At 42.6% G+C, this 17,498-nt stretch overlaps 1 pseudogene; it reads left to right on the top strand.

The window, feature by feature from the left end:
* The window catches only part of LOC103079836 (mediator of RNA polymerase II transcription subunit 6-like), a 19,711-nt pseudogene extending 2,293 nt beyond the window's left edge, over window positions 1-17,418 (top strand).
* Window positions 17,419-17,498: the final 80 nt, after the last annotated feature.

The raw sequence follows: 17,498 nt of genomic DNA, 5'->3' as shown, positions 1-17,498 counted from the left end.
AAAAAAAAAAAAAAAAAAAAAAGTAGCTCTCTACAAACCACTTCTATGTTTTTAGTCAATTTTTGCCTATGGGGAAAGAGGCTGAAATACACGACTGTACAAATTGCTAGGAGGTGGGGATCTTGATGGAAGCCAAAGACCTAGAGGATGGATGGATGGATGGATGAATGGGCACGTTACTGAGGCCTCTGAGCCTCAGTTTCTTCATCTGTAAAATGGGAGTGAAATACCTACCACCTGAGAATGGGTGTAAAATGCTCAGCAGGGTGCCTGTCATATAACCGTTACTTTTCAAATGTTAGCTAATGTCATCACCACCACAACTACCACCAGGACCACCAGGGCCATCATCACCAGCAGCTACAGCAGCAACGTGGCATGCTGTCCATATAGGGCCTCCAGAGCAGGCCTTCCCAGAATCTCTGGAAATCTGATCCACAGGCAGCTCATTACTGCTTGTCCTAGGACTCCTCAACATGCTCTTCCTCAGTGTGGAGAAAAGCCAGTCAGGGACAGAGTCAGAGGAAATAATTAAGAAGGCTGAAAGTGTCCACCAGGGAGACAAATTAAGTGTTAATTGAAGCACATTGACAATCCCCAGAAATTTTAAATTGGTTGGACTCCCATTGTGTTATTCAAGTGTTCCTTAGAGATGCTAATCCACCCCATGGAGACCCCTTCACAAATGGCAGGTGCCAACAAAGAGCCTTGGTTAAATCCACCTTAAGAGAAGTATTCAGGAATGGACAACCCCTGGGCTCCTCCAAAAACCAAGTTAAGATTATTTGTCCCCTACTCAATTCATCTTTCACCCCCAAACACATTCTCTAGGAGCAACTTTCCTCTTTAGAAGTTCCTCTCTTGGGTTTTAGAGAACTTTTTGGCTTGAACTCTTTCTAAAATTAAAGCCAACTGCTCTTGTTGTCAGATGCAGTGATATTTCACTCTGGCTAGAGCTGACTCTCAGAGACGCATCCCAAACCACATAAGTTCTTATTGTTTAAACTGTCTTAAGCAGCTGTTAAAACATACCCTAAGATATCAAAGCCACTCTAATTAACTTCCTGCTTCTCTGGGACTTCAAAGTCTTTCCAAAAGTTTAAAATAGGGTTTTTATAGAGAATTTGACCTAATATTTAAAGAAAAATTTGCAAGCTTGCCCAAGAGACTCCACTTCTCCTTCCCTTTTCCACCCCCCTTCCCTCCCTGCCCCACAGAATCTTAGAATTCTGCTACTAGCAGTGAGAATGGAGGAGAAATTTTAGAATCTGCCATAACCAAAAAGGTGAATCTCTTGACGCGCACCCACGCTATTTCTCAGGTGGGTAGTTGACATCCTGCCTGAATGGCTTTCCCTGCTTCTCAACCTGGCAACACTTTCCCATCCTTCAAGACAGAGCCCAAATGTACCTTCTCTGGGAAGTGCCCTTGACTCCCCAGTGTGAGGGTCCCACTCCCTTCTCTGGTGCCCACACAATCCCCAGGTCCCTATTTGGCCCTAATTTCGATGGATTGGAATGCATCCATTTATGTGTCTGTCACCCTGTCTAGACCGTGAGGTTCACAGGGCAGGAACTGTTTTGTGTGAAGCTTTGTGTTCCCACAGCTTCACACGGGGTTCTGTGTACCCATGGTCAGGGCTCCATATATGTCTGATAAATGACTGAATTCCAGCTCATTCTGGGGAAGGTGGGGTTGCATTTAATTGATCCATCCCTTACCCATTTTGCTCTCTCTCCCTAGGTTTTCTATAAACATCTTAACAAAGGTATTTTACCTAGTGATTGCTGCTCTAAGAAAGTCATAAAAATACCCCAAACTTAGAAATAAGACCCAATAAAGAGGGGGTGGCACATCTTTCCAAAGCCACCAAGGCCCCTTTTCTAGGAGAATGCACTCAGTTCATCTTACGGTTTACTATTGACTTAAAGGTCCCTGCCTTCGTGAAGAAAATCTTATAGATTTTTGTCTGGTGGAGATGCAAATAATCTCTGTCCGGTGGAACAGATAACCCTTAAGATTTATGGGCTGTGGAGCATTAACCAGTTTATATCTAACTCAGTAATCTTCTTCTAACATTTCTTTATTAAATTGCCTGTAAATATCCTCACTTCTTAGTTTTTGAGCAGCCCATAACATCTTATTGGTTCCCTCATTAATTAACTAGTTAAATAAAATCTTTGATTTGTGTTCCTTTTATGTTTCCTAAGAGTCAAAATTTTATGTTTTTGAAAATCATTTTTTTTAACATAGGGTGTAAGCCAGACTGACAGTGTAAAACCAAAGGTCAACGGGACGGGTTGCATAGAGAGACAGAGGGTTTGGGGCTGGAAGTGGAAGAACCTGGCTCTGCTGGGAACTCTCTAAAGCTTCTGGAACCTCCCTTTTCCCACTCTTGCCTTCACCCTCATCCATTCTCCACACAGCAGCTGGTGCTCTTTCAAAACTGTAAGAGAGATCCTGCCACACCCCTGCTTCAAGCTCCCCAGTGGCTTTCCAACACTCAGGATAAATTTTACGCTCCTTTTCTCGACCTAAAGATGCTATGTGATCCAGCCCAATGGCTAACCCTCCAAACTCATCTCAGGACTTTCTCACCCTCACTCACTTTGCTCCCACTCATCTCAGGTATTATTTGCTTTCCTCAGACATACTTAGCTTTCTCATCTTCGGGCCTTTGCACTTGCTGTTTCTTCCACCTGAAAATCTATCCCCATCCTCCTTTCTTCACGTTACTGGCTGCTTCTTTTGATGTTAACTTAAATGTCACCCTCCCAGAAAGGTCACCCCTGCCTACCCTTTCTAAAGAATATCTACCATTATTCTCTCTCTCAGTACCCTGTTCTTTTTCTTCACAGCCCTTCTCAGGATGAGACTATGTTATGTACTGTCTGTCTCTCAGACTATAAACACTACATCGGCAGAGACTGTGTCTCTTGTGTTTGCCCTCGTGCGTGGCACGTACTAAGTGCTTAGTACCTATATGTTGAATAAATGCACATAAAGGCACAAGAAATCCAGCTGGCTCCAAGGAAAAGTGCCTGCCCTTCACCGTCTGTATACGTTTCTGAACCAGTACAATGCAAGTTCCACAAGCTTGAGCACATGTTTCAAAAGACTGCAGTCAAGAAGAAAAATTCCCAAGCTCACAATGCATCGCATGGACTCAGAGCTACTTTCAGGAACGGCGCTCCTCAGAAATACTCTGCTTCAAGAACTTGTAATAACAGGTCTTCTCACCAGCACTTCATTTCCTAACTCGAGTAGATATCAAATCTCTTCATGAGAAAAGAACAGCCCTTCCTACCAAGAATTAAATGTTACCCAGAAGCACAGGGGCATCTGTACCCAAGGGCTAGGTTTAAAGCAGATGAAAGAAACAACCAACTGGAATTCAAGAATATTTCAACAGCACAATGGGGAGAGAAAACCCCAGGCTGCGCTTCAGGGCATCAGATTACATGGCTCCCTCTAAACAAGCCTGTGTTTCTTAATCAGAGCCAAAGGGCGCAGCTCCATTTCCAGGGCAAACCAGGATTTTACAGATTCTCTGATCACTCCTGCCAGGCGCTCCAACCACTTCGGCAAAATGGTCCCTTCTCCTTCAAGATCCTCCCACTGGCCCCTGGGCTGTGCTGTTGGGCTCATGTGAAGCGACAGCCTTCAATAGGCGATGCTCCTTAAGAGGTGCTGGTTGATGACGTGCTGGTCTGCTTTCTCACTTTTCATATCAAGGATGTCACACAGCAGCCAAAGAGGTCATGGCAGCAAAAAGCTGTTTCCTGGAAAGGTATCTGCTGGGGGAAAGGCCAAGAAAGATTTCGTTCACCGTGTAGCTGCCCTGCCCCCGCATTGATTTGCCTTGAGATCAGACTCTGCTGGAAATCTGCCCCCTGGACGTCCTTCCCCTAAAAGGCTCGTGGCCAACTGTATCACTAAGGCAGGGGTGCCAACACAGTTGCCTCGCTTTGGGGTGAGTGTTATCTTGTGATCCAAGATAGGTTTATGATGGGCGGACAATGCCTTTTTCAGTGTTTGCCTTTTTCAGTGTTTTCCTTTTTCAGGTGCAAAAGGCATTTTTCTGCACACCAGCCAGTCGGCCTACAATCAAAGGCCAAGCTGTAGCCTTCACGGCTTCAGCTGGGACCCACCCATGCAGGCTCTCTGCTGCCCAGAACCCTCCCGTCCTAACCCAGGAATCCAAATTGAGAGGTTCTTATCACTCGGAGACCAGTGCCTCCAAGAAGCTGCTTTCCCCACCCCCAAAACGCATTAAACTCAAAACTTCCTCAAACTCAAAAAACTACACACATGAACTTGTTACCATGCTTTGTTTAATTTTTTTCCCCTCAGAAATATTCTTGTGGCCAAAAATAGAACATTTTCCATTCTGAGGAACAAGCAGCATCCATGGGAATTAAAGTAGGGCTTCATGCCTCTTCAGAAAATTCCTGCCAAACACGCACACTCATACACACACAGCCACTCGCAAGTTCTAAAAAGCTGCTTTCTGTAGGTGCAGCAGTGGTCAGGAGCCAAAAGTCCTCTGTTTATTTTCTATCCAAGAAAGTTACCAGAAAAGAGCGCTAGGGCACCTCAAGGACGCTTTATAGGAAAAGTCTAACTTAATCCAGTGTAATGATTTTGAAAATGGCCCCATTGTCACCCCTCCTCCCTCCCACCATCATCCCAGAATTCCTCTCAAGACTTATTTGTCTAAAATTCCAAAGCTTGCCTCAGAACAAAGTTCACGGCCTTTATTCCAGCCAGCCACTGTTGGATGATCAGCCACGAGCTCTCTCTAAAGTTATTCCTACCATAGGATCAGAAATGGTAAATTTAGGAAAATATGTTCAAGCTTCAATACTGAACAATATGGGCTAATAAAGGCAGATGTGGGTAATGTCAGAATAACAGTAATCCAGAAAATTATGCTACCAGCACAAGATACGGGAGTGTTTTGTACACTCTGTTCTCAAAGTTTGTTATTCTCAGCATCGCTGTGATCCTCTTTAATGGAACTTACATGGCTCCAATGACATTTCATATTTTTATATTTGAACATGTAAGCTGCTGTACACCTTCCAGCCCCTCCTAAACATGGGAGTAGGTTAGCTATCAGATCTGTAGGGGCTGCGTTTTTATATGCAGCTGGTAAGCATTTGGTCACTGTTGAGAAAAATAGAGTCCTTTAAAATAACGATCTATGGCTGACACCAAAAGTAGGAAAGCCAGTAAGTCAATGCAGAAAGAGTGAAAGAGAGGCCAAGACACGGGGAAAAGCATGAGCTACGGGAGGAAAATAGGAACAGGGAAACAGAGAAGAATCAGAATGTCAAATATTGTTAGTAGGTGGAGGCACACAAAAGCAGATTAATTCATCCAAGACGGGCCATGGAGAGACAAGAATGGGGAGACAGAGAGAGGCAGTGTTGCCTAATGGTTAAAGGTCAGTTATCCACCAGCTAGATTACATGGGGCCAGTTCATCACTCTGAGCCTCAATTACTTCATATATTAAGTGGGGATAATAGCATCTCATGGAGGCACAAGCAGATTAAATGACTTAATATATGATACTTAGAAAAGTGCTTGGTGCTGAGTAAACATTCAACAGCTGTTGGCCATTTTTATTAGTGAAAGAAAAGTGTGACGGATTTACATGGGAGAACATTTGCTTATGAGTTAGACCTCCATTTACATTGTCATTGAATTCTGCTAGTAGACACAGAAGCACAGAAGTTATGAGGGAGCTGTGAGCTCAAACAAATGTTGCCAATAGGAGGAGCTTCAGGATAACAGCCCAGATGCTAATGAGCGCTCGGAACAGTGAGGGAGCCCCCCGACATTGACCGAGAAGGGATTCATGGCTGCCAATGAGTCACCACCATTCCTTTTAACTTCATTAGTTCATTCACTCAACAAACATTGTGCAAACATCTCTTGAAGCCTGCACACCATTAGTCTTGCCTCAGCTTATCTTCCTAACATCAATGTGAGCCCCTTCCCCCAGCTTCACCATCTTGTAGCTGCACAGGATAATTATTCAATATATGTGCTTTACAATCTTCCCCCCTGTGCCTTGGCTCAGCCTGGATTTCTCTTTCCTTTTTCTTCAGTCTAGCAAGATACTAGTCATCCTTCCAGACCAAGTGTTGTGGGGGGTTTGTGTGCCTTCTTTTTCCTTTTCTCCCACAGTCCGGGATGGTAAGGAGAGAATGGCTCTCCCTCACCTCAGGTGTACCATAAATACACTTACCTTGTCGTGCGTTGGGCTGTGTTCCCCCAAAGACAATATGTTGAAGTCCTAACTTGCAATGCCTCAGGATGTATGACCTTGTTTGGAAACAGGGTCTTTAGAGGTAATCACGTTGAAATGAGATTATTAGAATGGGCCCTAATCAAATAGACTGGTGTCCTTATAAAACGGGGAAATATATGGGGCTTCCCTGGTGGTGCAGTGGTTGAGAATCTGCCTGCTAATGCAGGGGACACAGGTTCGAGCCCTGGTCTGGGAGGATCCCATATGCCGCGGAGCAACTAGGCCCGTGAGCCACAACTACTGAGCCTGCGCGTCTGGAGCCTGTGCTCCGCAACAAGAGAGGCTGCGATAGTGAGAGGCCCGCACACCGCGATGAAGAGTGGCCCCTGCTTGCCACAACTAGAGAAAGCCCTCGCACAGAAACGAAGACCCAACACAGCAAAAATTAATTAATTAATAAACTCCTACCCCCAACCCCTAAAAGAAGAAAAAGGGGGGTGGAATTTAAACACAGAGACAGACTTGCACAGAAGGAAGATTATGTGAAGAGACACGGGTCCAGGGATGGGGGCATGCCACATGAAGGTGGAGGACTGAAGTGATGCATCTATAAGCCCAGGAATGCCAGACATTGCTGGCAAACCACCAGAAGCTGGGAGAGAGGCATGGAACAGATTCTCCCTTACAGCTCTCAGAAGGAGCCAACCCTGCTGATGCCTTGATTTTGGACTTCCAGCCTTCAAAACTGTAAGACAATAAGTTGCCCAGTTTATGGTACTTTGTTATGGCAGCTCCAGGAGACTAATAAACATCTCCATCACAGCAGGTGTGCTTGGTTTCCAGGTAGTCTCCTTGAGGTCAGGGACTGAATCCTATTTGACTTTGGATCCTCAGGCCTCTTACAGCATCCGGCAGGTAAAAGTAACACTTGAAGAATCTACAGTCTAGAACTGCAGGCAGCAAACCACAGCTCATGGGTCAAATGCATCCCACTGTCTGTTTTGGTAAATAAAGTTTTATTGGAACACAGCCACACTCATTCGCTGATGTTTTGTCTATGGCCAATGTCACACTATAACCACAGAGTTGAGTAGTTATAACAGAGACCATATGGCCCACAAAGCCTAAAATATTCACTCTCTGGTTCTTTACCCAAAAAGTTTATTGGCCCCCTAGTCTAGAAGAAAAGAAACATAAATGAAGCATAGCAAGGGGTTAAAATTAATGCTAGAATAATGCACAGATAGTACAGAAAAGGGGATGATGGGTTGAACCAAAGTCCTCATAAAGAAGGTGACATTTGAAAAGTGAGAGAGATTTTACTCAGAAAAGGCAAAATACTTAATTTATTCACTCTACTGTGCTGCCTGGACTGATCATTTTTGCACTGGTAGTTGCATAATGATTAAGGGTTGGAGTTGGAGTTGGAGCTGGTTTGGGGCAAAATTATGATGTTCTGTACACATTGAGCTTGACTTGCCAAGAGACAGTTTGCCATTCATCTGTTTAACTTTGTTTTTCAAGGAAATAAATTCATTTTTGAATTAGTAGCACACACACACACAAACAGATTGAAACCAGCCACTGGACACTGCTAAACAGTCTAGGTCAGAGGCACAGATTTTGGTTGACCTCAATACAATAAAGATAAGTCATCACTGGAGGAGAAAGATCACTCAGGAAAAGAATAGGAAATGAGAGGAAAAGATGGTTGCACATGAAATTAGGGGTAAACTTCAGAACATAAGTGCTAGGCTAAAGAAGAGAGAGAAACGCTGAAGGATTTGAGGAGAAGCAAAACAGGAAGCACAAAGGGAATCATGTCCCTAAGGCCCAGGGAAGGGAGGGTCTGGCAGTGTTAAATGCTGCCCGAGGCCAGAAGGACCAATCTATCCAATTTAGCAACTAAAAGGCCACATGGACTGGTGACAGTCATTTCTGCCCGAGGCCAGAAGGACCAATCTATCCAATTCGGCAACTAAGAGGCCACATGGACTGGTGACAGTCATTTCGATTGCTCATCGCTAGCCCAAATTATCTTCAGACTAAATCATGAAGAAGAGCACACTTCAGTTATTGTCAAGAGAAAATAAATAACTAAATAAAGAGTGTTGAGAAAAGAAAAGAAGAAATAAAGAGATGAGAAAACCACAGACATTGAAGATAACTGGGCTGAAATTAATCCTTCTTAAAATCTAAATGTTACAATCTCTATATATAGATTCTATCATTTATCTAAATTCAGCAGGTCTGAAAGTTGATCAAATGCCTAGCATCCATTCCTTTAGACAGCCCAGCCAATGAAACAACTGACTTAAAGCATACCAACAGGTGTTAACGTAATCGCAGCTACAAATGACTGACCTGCTCTGTGCCGGGCGCTATGCGAGTTACTCTACAGGGACTACTTCATTTGATCTCCACTAAAACCCTATGCAGTGAATATATAGTAAAGTAGAATCTGTATTTTTTCTTAGTACATTAGGATATTGGGGCTTAGAAAGGTCACACAACTATACACCATTCTCGGGAGAAGCAAGAACAGAAGGCATGAGAGAGGGAAGAGGATTGAACCCAATATTTATTGAGTTCTTAGTCTGTGGAAGTATTTTATTAAGAATTTTACATACTTTGGCTCATTTAAGCTTCACAATAACCTATGTGGAAGAGGGGATGGTAAGGAAATAAACTTAGAGAGGTTCAATATGGTGCCAAAGGTCAAAACTGAGTGAAAAGCTTCTTGGTTTTACAAAGAAATCCTTCAGAATTCAGAAATAAATTATTTATTGAGTTATTTGAAGGTAAGAACAGTCTAAGTCCATGTTAAAATAAGGCAAAATAACTCCAGGTGCCTTCTAAGACATTTCTGAAGGGCTTCTCTGATCATGAAGGATAACAGAACCCCCAGCTCCGGCAGCCCCACCCCCAGAAGTGGGAAATGCCTGGAAGAGGCTGCAGTGGCTTTGAGCTCCTCCTCCTTGAAATAAGGGATGGAGTCTCATGACCCTAAAGTTCCTTCCAACATTAAAAGTCAATGTTTCCAAGCACACAATAGCATCTCACAAGTAGGGAGTATTCAGTCAATGTTTATTAAACAAGCAATTCAACTGAGACTAAGAAAGACCCTAGTAAAGAATTTTTGGAAAACTTTCCAATTATCAAAACTCCCTTCCCTGTTTCTGGAAGACTTTATTCTGCAAGGTTTTCATTTACTGCTTTATACAGCTCTCAATAAAGTACAAGACTGCTGGTCTATGCCTTCTCCCTGCCCTCATTCACACATTCATTCCACAAACAAACAAACAAAAATCCTTCTCTGAAATGTAGGTGCTACGTTTTAGTCAACATGCAGAAGATGATCTTGAAATAACTGAGCATGCTAAAAAATAAAAGGAAAGCCTTCTGCTTAAGAATGATTGATGTTCATAGTACCTCATGGAAGACAAGGAAATAGATTACTTGTTTTCTTATCATGGTTCTGATAAAGGATTTGGGTTCTTTGTTGTTGACTATGGTGAAAGAAAATCCTCTACTCTGCTGGTAGAAGGGCTCACGGCTTCTGGAAAGTAATCTGACAATTCTTATCATGAGCTTTAAAGTAAGTCAAACCCTTTAACTGCAAGATTCTCCTTCTAAGGATATAAATTTAGGAAAATCACCAGAAAAGCAGCCTGAGAGAATAGTATGGTTTATTCCTTAATCTCTGGTTGTACAGTCCCTGTATTTGAGTGCTCACCAGTTGTGGAATTTTAGATGAGCTACTTAACCTCTCTGTGCCTTGGGTTCCTCATCTACAAAATGGAGATGATAATGGTCTCTGCATTATGGAGTCGTTAGGAGGATTAAATAAGGTATTAAATTTAACATTCTTTACACATATTTTGTCATTTATTCCTCGTAAAAGCTCCACAAGGAAGGCAAGAAAAATATTGGCCTAACCTGGTCACTAATAAGCACACAATTAAATGTAGGCTCTTCTTTTTATTACCATGTACATTACAAGGACACAAAGATGTTCATCGCAATATTACTTACTAGAGTGAAAATTTATCAAAAATTAAATGTTCAACAACAAGAGAACAGGTAAATAAATGATATTCCCATGTGATAAAATAAGCAGCTATTTAAAATGTTTTCCCCCAAAAGTTAATGAAATGGGAAAAATTCAGCCAATAACATTAAGTGAAAAAGTGGGCTGTGAAATTGTACTTACGGTGTGATAGCAATTTTGAAAGGACGTTGTAGTGGATAAGGCAGTCTTGGCCCAAATCCCTTCTCTGGAGCACGTAGCCCTCCCCAGCTGCAGCAAATATCACTGCAGATAGCTCACAGCTGCATCCCTCACTGGGAATTGTTCTTGGCTCTGGGAAATAGACTCATCCAAAATTAGCCCCCTCCAGGGGGCCAATGACTTGCTGATGCAGGGATACAAAGCCCACCCACCTGCCTCCACCTGGAACCTTTCTGAAAAGCTCTCCCAGCTCCAGCTCCCCCTTGTAATCAGCTGAGTCTCAGTAGCACCTGCATCTGGCATCAGATTTCCCCCCTCTGCAGGGTTAGTCTTCACTTTCTTACAGGGATGTCTCCAGAAAGAACCCGCCCAATAACATCCATGCAGCTTTTTTTCTCTGAGTCTGTTTCCAGGGAACCCCATCTAAGATATTTTTACATCAAAATATTATGAGGGAATATCTCTGAGTGATGAAATTCCTGGATTTTCCAAATTCTCTATGATGAGTCTGTATTACTCCTTTCAAATGAATAAAATGACATTGTTTTAAAAGAGGCAGGCTCCTCCCTGGAGTGTGGAACTTAATTAAGCCCATGAATTTCAATGCACAGATTTTATTTTTCTTCATCTCAGACTTGGATTATCTTTTAAAATATGTAGTTTTTATCGTATATTAACACATATATGTGGAATCTAGAAAAATGGCACAGATTAACTGGTTTGCAAGGCAGAAATAGAGACACAGATGTAGAGAACAAAGGTATGGACACCAAGGGGGGAAGCAGTGGGGGGACTGGTGTGGGATGAATTGGGATTGACATGTATACACTAATATGTATAGTGTAGAGGTAATAGATAACTAATAAAAAAAGATATGAAAAAATTTTAATATGTAGATATTTAAATGATATCGTTAGTAAGTAATGAGCTTAGATTAAATACCTAGGCACACACTTTGTGGTTGCTTTTTTTAACATCTTTATTGGAGTATAATTGCTTTACAGTGGTGTGTTAGTTTCTGCTTTATAACAAAGTGAATCAGCTATAGGTATACATATATCCCCATATCGCCTCCCTCTTGCGTCTCCCTCCCACCCTCCCTATCCCACCCCTCTAGGTGGTCACAAAGCACGGAGCTGATCTCCCTGTGCTGTGCGGCTGCTTCCCACTAGCTACCTATTTTACATTTGGTAGTGTATTTTTGTCCATTCCACTCTCTCACTTCGTCCCAGCTTACCCTTCCCCCTCCCCATGTCCTCAAGTCCATTCTCTACGTCTGCATCCTTATTCCCGTCCTTAGGCACACACTTTGGAGTATATAGTGCCTCAACCTGGCCAACAAAGAGGTTGACCCATATATCCCAAGGATGCTGCTGTGGCTTAAAATGTATCTCCTTTCTCTTGAAGAACGCCTTCATGTATTGTGCTATTTACTAGTCACACAGAAGAATCAACCTCACTGCTTTATATAAGTACATTGGTGTTTTATTTTTATTAATCTTGTCCATCTGCCCACTCACCTCACTATGCACTCAGATTTGGTTCTGAATACCAATGAAAGGCTTAAAAGATGCAATTCTTCCTCAAAGGATTAAGATTTTTTTTCTCATTGAGTATATTCAAAAGAATGTGCTGGAGACTCTGATGGCAGTTTCAAAAGAGGAGGCCTTAAAAAAATCTTGAGTGATGATACATCCTTGGAATAAGTGCTCAGCCATCTAGATTAGCTCCTTGGAGAGGACAGTGCTTTGAATGAATCCGCTTTGGGTGTTAATCCTCCAGATAACTTTTAAGAGTCACTTTTATGTTCAATGTAATCCTTTAGTTCTAATACCAGAGGTTGTCTATCAACAGCTTCAGTTAAAAAATAATAGTAAAACTTGAGATGTAACCTTTTGAGTCAGACTTTGTACTTGTAGGCACAGTACATCTCCTCCTATGGATGAATGCCAAATTGTTGTAATGAGGCCAAAAAAGCCATCAAGATCCATAGAAACTGAAGAGAAAGAAAGAGAGAGAGAGAGAGAGAGAGAGAGAGAGAGAGAGAGAGAGGGAGGGAGGGAAGGAAGAAAGCAAGCAAGCAAGCTTGTGGAAAACTTCCAGCCAAACAGTACATACTACCCTCAGATAAGCATTACTATAACAACTGATAAATGGGGAAAGAACAGGGCAAAGCTTTGGGCTTTACATTTTTTTGTATCATCAGTTTTACTCTCATGAAAATGTACAATGTTCTTGCATCAGTAGGAATCAGGGTTTTTTTCCCACCAGAAATGTCAAGCACAGCCCAATGTAATATAGGCTAACCAGGCAGAAGACTTTCCATATTTAGAGAGGAGACCCTATGTGGAGTCCAGGAAAATAGCTTGTTTTTAAAATGGTAGTCTTTCTAGTGATCTCAATTCTGGGAGTCTACCGCAAGAAAATAATCAGAAATGTTAGGAAAATCTTCATGCACAAAGATGTTATCACAGTGCTATTATTATTTATAATAACAATGGAAATTTGCTAAATGCTTGATACTAGGGAAATGGTTGAGTAAACTGCTATATTTAATATTTCTGAAGACTTTACAATAATAAGGAAAAATAGTCATAGTGTTGAACGAACAAAGCAGGATATACGGATTTATGTCAGATGCAAAGAAACTGCATGAAAAATATACACAACTGAAGTAAGCAGTAAAAATCGACTTGAAGAAGAAACAACAAAATGTCACCAATGAGTGGCTGTCTTAGCATAGAGAGGTGACACGTGATTTTTTTCGTTTCTCTAACTTCGCTGCATGTTACTGATTATAATGGGACAAAATTATAAACTTCATAACAATAGAAAGAAGAGAAGGAGAGGGGAAGAGAGTAATTATTCCTCCACCCTGGCTCCTGAGGCAGTTAGAGAAACAAACTCTGAGGCCTCATGGAAATCAGGCACCAGGAGGCTAAGACGGAGAGCAGAAAATCAGCAATGTAAGAAATGGACCTAAGAGAACACGTTAAAATAAAGGTAAAAGGGTAACCGCAGTGAGAACTTGCATTAGGATAATATTTTGAAATGTTAGCCCATGTGATTTTCTTGGTTTTTTTCCCAGACGTTTCTTCTATTCAGTCAGCTGTGTATTGTGAGACACTTGCTCAGAAAGTAGGAAAAAAAATCACACATCTGTTCTTTGCTTGGGTTTTAGAGCGCAAAGTCTCCACGGAGCTGGAAGAGCTTGGGGCATGAAGTGAGAGAGGCTTGCTGGCCCTCAAGACTAGAAAGCATTGCCCAGACTAGGATGAAAGGGGAGTTGGAGAAGCTAAGAGAGCTGAGACACTGGTGGGTCCCCAACGGTAGGTCCCACAGCCCAGCCACCTCCCCTAGTTGTGCAGGAATGGGTAAGGAAATGCCACAAAGTCCACACAGGCTTGAGGGTGTCTGTGTTCTTTTCCCAGGTAGAGCCAGGAAGGTTTCAAGGTGCCAGAACAGGAAAGGTGACATGGCAGGTATACGCAGCCCAAAGCAGCTGCTGGGTTTCCTCACGCTGAAGTGATAGAGAAGTTGGATTCCTGCAGGTCTAAGAGAAGCTTGGGAGGAGTGAAGTCTACCCAGTACCCACCACTTAGCAGGATGCGAAGGGGCAGAATACCCAGAATACCTCTGGAGCTCTCTCATGCTCCAGAGAGCCCACTGAGTGGCCCAGGGCCTTAGCAGCCTCAAAGAGTTTCTGTGTCCAGAGAGGTGTGGCCCAAGCCCTCCTGAGCCAGCAGAAAGAGCCATCTAGCTCTTAAAGGGCCCTGAGATGAGAACGAAAAGGACCCAGCAATGATCAGTGTGGCCTGATGACCAGGATCAGACAGAATGGTCATCTCGGTGGCTGCCAGCACAGATAGAAAATCATGCTCAGCAAATGCACTGCCCCCAATCTAGATGGTGGCAAGATGTCAACCCCCAAGAAATGCAGTGTAATCATGGGGAGGGGGGCTGCTGAAATGAATGAAATTTAATTTCTAATACCCAAAGGAATGAGAGCTCAAATGAGAAAGTAGCTATTTCACTGATACCAAAAAGCCATCGATTGTAAAATGCATCATTAACTTCTGTATCATGAAGAAAGAAAGATGCCAATTAATCTGTGAAAGGTTGCTTTCTCATCACTTAGAATTTTTATTTTATACTTGCTGAAAAAGCTCTTCTAGATTTGTTGGGACATAGACTTTTATTATGCACCATGCTTGTGTATATATAAAAAAGAAAATAAATTGGTTAAGAAATTCCTGAAATGATCTTCGCGTTCAGAGTCTAACTCTTCTGAATCAAGATGCATATTTTTTCTGCACAATATTGTCCTCTGTGTTGATGATGGAACATTTCTTACAAATGCCCCCACTATTGGCTCCAGGTTTTCTTCAAGATGTTGCCACCCATTCTAAAATGTGTAACGTGGGTGCATCCTTGCTTGGCACGTACTAACAGGCAATGCCTTTTTATACAACTCAGTAACAAAATATATCACAGTTTCATAAGCTTGCAGTAATCTACCTCTATTACCCTGTATGAGGTTGTTGCCTTACAGTGATTCCTCAAACATATAATATTCTTTACTGATATCATATTTATACCCCACTGCTCTGTTTCCAAACCTTTCCGTTAACTCTAACTTTTCATTTCAATACTGAAATTTAGGATGATCTTTTTGAAAAAATTTCAAAGAGCAGCTAAACTCAACTTGGGTAATACCAACAGTGCATATAATTCAACCGAAGGGACAATAATACAAATACCTATGACTAAGTTCAAACATGCACAGGTCAGTGCTGTCACCTGGCCAACAGCGATTCAAAGATGCCATCAGTTATAAGATCCTGATTTCAGGGCTTCCCTGGTGGCGCAGTGGTTGGGAGTCCGCCTGCAGACGCAGGGGACACAGGTTCGTGCCCCGGTCCGAGAGGATCCCACATGCCGCAGAGCGGCTGGGCCCGTGAGCCATGGCCGCTGAGCCTGTGCGTCCGGAGCCTGTGCTCCGCAACGGGAGAGGCCACGACAGTGAGAGGCCCGCGTTCAGCAAAAAAAAAAAAAAAAAAGATCCTGATTTCAGAGTTGTTAACATATGAAAAGCATATACTAGAATTAATGAAGTATGCTTGTAAAATCAAGGTTTGCCCATTACACCGATGCAAGGCCCTCCCATCACAGCAATGGGAGATTACACTTGCAGTTTCAAAGCATCCAGCTAAGAATACACAAGCAGGCTGGCCGCAGGGTAAGGTCCAAAGTCCTTAATGTAATGCGGCCTTCTGATATCTGGCAGGAATTGGTTAAGCAGGAACAGCACCCCTGAACTTCTGGCCTGAAGATGAAGGTTTTATGGTTTCACAGAGGAAGTGTCACAGCATCCATTTTTCTGTACCTTCAAATCCATTTTCAGCCTGGCCCTTAATCAGGCAGTGAATCTCCCTGATAAAGAGCAGATTATAACCTTCCCTTTATGGTTTCAAAAAAAAAAAAAAAAAAAAAAGATCCTGATTTCAGAGTTGTTAACATATGAAAAGCATATACTAGAATTAATGAAGTATGCTTGTAAAATCAAGGTTTGCCCATTACACCGATGCAAGGCCCTCCCATCACAGCAATGGGAGATTACACTTGCAGTTTCAAAGCATCCAGCTAAGAATACACAAGCAGGCTGGCCGCAGGGTAAGGTCCAAAGTCCTTAATGTAATGCGGCCTTCTGATATCTGGCAGGAATTGGTTAAGCAGGAACAGCACCCCTGAACTTCTGGCCTGAAGATGAAGGTTTTATGGTTTCACAGAGGAAGTGTCACAGCATCCATTTTTCTGTACCTTCAAATCCATTTTCAGCCTGGCCCTTAATCAGGCAGTGAATCTCCCTGATAAAGAGCAGATTATAACCTTCCCTTTATGGTATGACTGTAGTGCAGTATACAAAAGAAAACAAAACAAACTGACGGGTAAAGGGAGTAAAAGGGAGCATAGACATGTGTTTAACAGCTTGGCCTTGGAGTTCAACTGACATGGGTTTGAGGTCTGCTCTTATTTATTGTATTATAAGTCACTTAACCTGTGTGTGGCAGAGATTAGCCAGATACTTCACTAAAATCATTTCCTCTTCTCTCTGGGCATATAACAAGACCACACAGCCCAGCCCCCGTGCATTTAGATGGGACCATGTAATTGATTTCTGGCCAATGGAATTTGAGCAAAAGGAATATACCATTTCTAGGCCTGACATCAAAGCCCTTCTATTCCTCTCTTCTTTCTCTTATCAATTGCCACCAGATTCAGGGGACCTACGAGAGGATTCTGACACCCTAGAGGATAGTGGCACCTCTGTGTGGAAGGATCCTGAATCCCCGAATAGCTGTGTGGAGTAGACTCCCTTGACCACCAAACTACGTGAGCAAAACATCAGGCTTTGCGTGTCATAGCAGCTATTCCGCTCCATTTAATACATGCTGTCTTCCTCCGTGTCCTCTTGCATGACAGAGATTAAATAAGTTACTTAAAGGAGTTGGTACAATCCTGCCACACAGTAAATACTAAGTAAATTGTGACTATGTTATTATTGTTGGGATCGTACAGGCAGGAGGCTTTCTTGGAGCCTATAGTAGAGGGAAGTAAAACTTCTATAAATATCAACTGATACAGACTGTATTTAAAGTGAAATTTGAGCAATCACATTTTCAGAGACTGAGAATAATCTGCAAATAGTAATAAAGATCCTGAAACAAGGAAGTGACAGATTCCGAGCAGGCATCGCAGGTCAAGGACCAGTGTCAGGCTCAGAAGGAGGACAGCAGGAGATAGGAGAAGAGGCATCTGGATCAGGCCAGAACAGAAACTGCTCCCCTGAGCCACACTGGGCCATGGTTCTCAGCAGCTCCTCGGGGAGGAGGAAGTGGCCGTGGTCATCCAGATTCTACCCCTGAATACATAATGATTGCATGATTCCATCATCCTCATTTGATTCCTTTATTGTTTCCATGATGTCCTCAGGTAGCAGACCCCA

Source organism: Lipotes vexillifer, unplaced genomic scaffold (genome assembly GCF_000442215.2).
Source record: "Lipotes vexillifer unplaced genomic scaffold, Lipotes_vexillifer_v1.1 scaffold690, whole genome shotgun sequence".
NCBI classification, from domain to species: domain Eukaryota; kingdom Metazoa; phylum Chordata; class Mammalia; order Artiodactyla; family Lipotidae; genus Lipotes; species Lipotes vexillifer.
Note: the sequence above shows the minus strand (reverse complement) of the source record. Positions and strands in the feature narration are given on the sequence as shown.